Source organism: Myotis yumanensis, unplaced genomic scaffold (assembly GCF_028538775.1).
Source record: "Myotis yumanensis isolate MYYU_CA2020_CCGP unplaced genomic scaffold, mMyoYum1.0.hap1 SCAF_12, whole genome shotgun sequence".
Lineage (NCBI taxonomy): Eukaryota > Metazoa > Chordata > Mammalia > Chiroptera > Vespertilionidae > Myotis > Myotis yumanensis.
The window spans coordinates 13,865,171-13,870,334 of NW_027223763.1; the positions used below are offsets into that span (position 1 = coordinate 13,865,171).

The 5,164-nt window shown below is 44.8% G+C and overlaps 1 pseudogene; it reads right to left on the reverse strand.

Moving 5' to 3' along the window:
- Positions 1-1,872: 1,872 nt before the first annotated feature.
- Positions 1,873-2,220, reverse strand: LOC139020409 (large ribosomal subunit protein P2 pseudogene; annotated as a pseudogene).
- Between the last annotated feature and the right edge of the window lie 2,944 nt (positions 2,221-5,164).

Genomic DNA, 5,164 nt, shown 5'->3' on the forward strand with positions numbered 1-5,164 from the left:
GTGGCGTCGCAACCTCCCCATTGACCCTGCCTTGAGTGTGACAGGGGGCGGTGCCCCAACCCCCCAATCGGCCCTACCCTGAGCGTGACTGAGGGTGGCATCGCAACCTCCCGATCCGCCCTGCTCTGTGCATGACAGGGGGCGGCACCCCAACTCCCCAATTGGCCTTGCTCTGAGCCTGACCAGGGGCTGCACCTAGGGATTGGGCCTGCCCTCTGCCACCCGGGAGCAGGCCTAAGCCAGCAGGTCGTTATCTCCCAAGGGGTCCCAGACTGCGAGAGGGCACAGGCCGGGCTGGGGGACCCCCCCCCCAGTGCACAAATTTTTGTGCACCGGGCCTCTAGTACAATAATAAATAGTAATATAAGAATGAACTCTGTGTTTTGCATACTCACAACTGTAAACCTACTTTTGCCCACCCTGCATAAGGAATGACTGCATGCCATTAAGCAGACTGAGGAGCTGGCCTTGACTTTGGCACTGACAGACTGTATGGCATCAGGAATAATGCCCTGAAGCTCCAGGCTCCTATGAAGCCTTCCCGCCCCGCCCTGAATTTTCCCTGCAGCACTTCCTACATCGGGGCTTATTACTGCCCTACTGACTTCCTGCCTGTCTGCTCCACGGAAGGTAAGCTCCAGGAGAGTAAGGTCAACGTGGCTCCCCACTGAACAGGAAACAGTGCACCAGAATACATTTCCCCCCTGATTTCCTTCAGCCCTGCAGTTCTCTTCTCTGGCCTGCAGTGTCTCCACCTGTAATGCCAGAAATTCATTTTTCACAATTCACTTCTTCAGGCGCCAACAATGCAGCACAGAGTTGGTCTTCACCATGGTTAGGTGTCCAGAGCCGGCTGAGGCCCAGGGCTGGCTCCCCCGCTGAAGCAGAACAGGCAGGTAGAGGGGGGTGATTATAACACACTGTGACATGTCCTACAATAACGGATTGGAAGGTGCTAGGGAGCGGCGTGGGGGACTCAGGCATAAACCATCCTGTAAAGCTCTTGGCCAGCATGCGGGACTCCTCAGGTGACACTGGGTTCTGGTCACATGGGCCCCAGGCAGACACTCCCTTGTTACTCCTTCCTAATCATTTCAGATGTGGTTTTCCCCTTCCATTTCAATTCAGTGCTCACAATTTATAAAAAAATAAATCACCTGCCTCCATAGTGTATAATTTCCAAAACTAACTGTTCACCACAGCAAAGCAGCCATGCCTAGCTCCCAAAGGAAGCATCATGCTGTCCGCCTCCAGCCTCACTGTGGGCTGGCTGCATCGAGTCCAGGACAAGCGTCTAGAATTCAGCCCCCTCATGGCTGTGCTCCCCACCCTGCACAACTGCCATAGGAATGCTTTTTTTTTTTTTTTTTAACCAAAGTTCCTTCATTTTTTTTCTCCTCATGGTTTCTCAGCTTTTCTTGCTTGGAATGATACCCTCATTTTTATTTTATTTAAAATACAGGTCTAGAAATTACTTCTATTTCCAGCCTGTGCCATATTAGAAGTAAGAATTTCTCCCTTCGCCGAAACCGGTTTGGCTCAGTGGATAGAGCGTCGGCCTGCGGACTGAAAGGTCCCAGGTTCGATTCCGGTCAAGGGCATGTACCTGGGTTGCGGGCACATCCCCGGTGGGGGATGTGCAGGAGGCAGCTGATCAATGTTTCTTTCTCATTGATGTTTCTGACTCTCTATCTCTCTCCCTTCCTCTCTGTAAAAAATCAATAAAATATATTTTTTTTTAAAAAAAGAATTTCTCCCTTCTTTAGTCCCATATTGGTGTGATAGTTGTTGTTGTTTTTAAGGGATTGTTGTTGTTGTTTTTTTTTTTATGTAAAAAGGGTTATATTTGTAGAGAAACGGGAAATGAGAAACTTAATCAAACAAGCCAAATCCCAAATTATCATCTGATTCCTCCTTCTCCTCCTCCTCTTCCTCCTCTTCTTCTACAGCAGCTGGGGCAGAACCAGCTGCAGGGGCTACAGACCCTGGGGCAGCTGAGACCACCACAGCCCCTCTGGGAACACTGGCCAGCTTGCTGATACCCGGGACAATGACATCTTCGATGTTTGACGTTTTGTCCGTTCAGCTCACTGATGACCTTGTTGCACAGACCCTCATCCACCTCGATGCCCACGCTGTCCAGGATCTTCTTGATGTCCTTGGTGGTGGGGGAGGCACTGCCCCGAGGGTGGCCAGCAGGTAGGAGGCAACGTAAGGCATTTTGGCGGCCGAGGAAGGGTCTCTTCAGAGTTGTTTGTGGGGTTTTTTTTCAAACTTAGGATTTAGGAAAAAACACAAAAACATCTAGTCTTTGAAATTCAATTTTACGCCATCATAGCCAATTCATGCACTAGGCTGAGCATTAGTTCCCTCATCGGTTAAAAGGAGGCAGTAACAGGATAGCATCGTCCTGTATCACTTTCGTAGGTGATGCTTAGATCACAACTCATGGAGCCGAGTGATTTTATAAATTCTGAAATGCTCTATGTAAGTGTATAATCAGTGGTATTTTGTTCACACTTCATGGTATGGCTCACGTCCTCAACTTTGCTGAACTACCTTTCTCTATCCATCCTTCCTCCAATTGAAAAATTTTAATTAACCCATTCAAAATCCATCTCTCCATGGTAATGAAAATTTGCCTTTTAAAAAATTAAGCATATCAGTTACTCAAAGAAGCAATTTTGCTAGCTGTTAATTCTCCATTTAACAAATAGATGTATCATGCATGTAAATGTCTAAGATATGGTCTTGGACTTTATACAATTCTGTTCCAACATTCTCTATAACCCCTAACACCCTCTGTAACACCAGATGGTTGTATGACTGGTGGACTGAAAAGGCAGATAACTGCTGGAGCAGAAAGCTAATTTTTTAGGAAATTATTTTTCATATTGAGCTGACCCGTTTTTCTGCAATTTCTATCTATTGTACAATTCTAACATTTAGTATCTTCCTGCACAAGTGTTCAGATGTTTGCTACCAAGTTACTTCTCCCAAAATTTCCCCTCTCCAGGTAAGAATCTGAAGTTCCTTCAGTCATTCTGGGTATCTGATTTCCTCTTCCTCTGCTACTTGTGGCCACACTCTGGTTCATCATCACTGAACCTAAACTGAGATTAAACTCAGAACTGCAGATATGGTTGGACCAAGGTTAAGTAAGAGAAAGTTATCACTTACCTCCACCAAGCATGAAATTACTCTTAGGTTGGCCTGTAGTAGCACTGAGGCTTTTGGTTCCAGTCAAAGTGCACTGCTGACTCATGCCACAATTACATAAAACTACAATCTCAGACTTTTAACCGATCTTTCTTCTAAACAATAGCTTCCTCAGCCTATATTTATAGAGTTGGGGATTTGAACCCAAGTGAATACTTGAGATTGGTCCATATTTAATTTGATCTACTTAGATTTGACCCTGTGTTCTCACTTACCAAGCATTTGTTGAATCCTAATTATTATTATTGGCTGTTCCTCCAAACTTCATACCATGGAAGGTTTTAATCAATAAACCTTCCTTGTACTCCTACTGTTAGCTAACGTGTTACAAACTAAGATCAAGAATGAAGTCTACATATAACATAATTATAACCTGAATTATTTTTATTAATCTTCAAAATTACTATAGTGTACAAAGATAAGGCATTGTAGGTTATATAAAAGATACCACATTGAGCACATAATAGGTGGTCAATGAATACCTATCACCTGTCAATGAACAAAATAACCTGATTTCTAAAAAATAAAAGAAAATACACAAGAAAAATAAGAGAATCTTCTAGACAAATGTTGATGATAGGGAATGCAGTGTTGTAAAGACAAATTAAATTCTCAATGGAAGTCAAATGCCGGAAGGTGTAGCAGTATTTGAAATGAGACTACCCATTCTAAAACTAGGAGGGTCCATAAAGCACTTTCCCTAAAATAGCTCTGGGCTGATAGCCAATAGTGATGGCCTTCTGAGGTTGCTTTGATGAGCAAGAGGGAGAAGAGACCAAAAATAAAGCAGCCCCTCACCACATGTAGGTGTTAACATTAGCTAACTCCCACTGAGCAACAGGGCGGGCCAGGCATTCTGCTATCTCATTAATCTCCCAACCCACTGAGGTGGATACTAAGGTCATGCTCACTGTATAAAACAGGAAACGGAACGTCATATAGGTTACATAAATGGCTCTAGGTCATGCACACAGTCAAAGTACATAGAACTTGAACTTTGGTATATCACTGCGACCAGTGTCCACCAACGTCTGTATATGAACTTAGAGGGGTTCCTTCCTACACTCTTACTGCCAGATCAAGACTCAAAGTGTCATTACTGACACACAAATAAAGGAACCCCTGGGGGTTATAGCTAGGTCAGATTCCTCTCCAAAGAGCCTGATCTGGGTTTTCTACATACTTAATGTTTCCAGGTCCCCTAATCTTGTGTGTTCTATCATTCCTGCCAATTCTGATATATTTTGTCTGTAGTCTACACACTTATTAATGTTTAGACTGAAAATTAACTTGACAACATCAAATTCACGACTTTGGATCGCCTTCCAACTCCACATCCATCCTACTCATAGTCAACTTAGGTGATCCACTGTCTTACCTGAGCCAGCCCACCTCTCCTTTGGCTCTCCAACTTCTATGTACAGGCCAGGGTCTGATGCCTGGCTTATAGAAAGGTAACTGGGATGAAGAACGATAACTCTGAGACAAACAACGGGCTGGTTGGAAGTGGGCGATATTCAAATGGGAAAGCAGGCACTGAAGAGATGAGGACCAAAACAGTCAACTCCCTCACACTAACCTCAGGCCACCTGCTCAGGGGAGGGGGATGGGTTTTCAGGGGGTGTTCCTGAAAGCCCCACAAATACTTCATTTCTTTACCAAGTTTTTATGAAGAGCCTACTATGTGTGCGGACTCTGCTAGCTACCGAGGGGATGGCAGTGTGCAAGATGGAGCGAGGAGTTTACTGTCTACTGTGGAATAAATGGACTGACACCAAAATCTTAGGATAAACCTGCTGACAGCTGACCTTGGAGAGACACCTCAACTCCTTGTGACTCAGTTTCCTCACCTGCGAAATATTCAGGTGAGGAGATGATGAGCAATACAGCAACTTAGCATGACAAGTGAGTTGGTTCTCCTAACAGTCACTATCCTGGCTCCCTT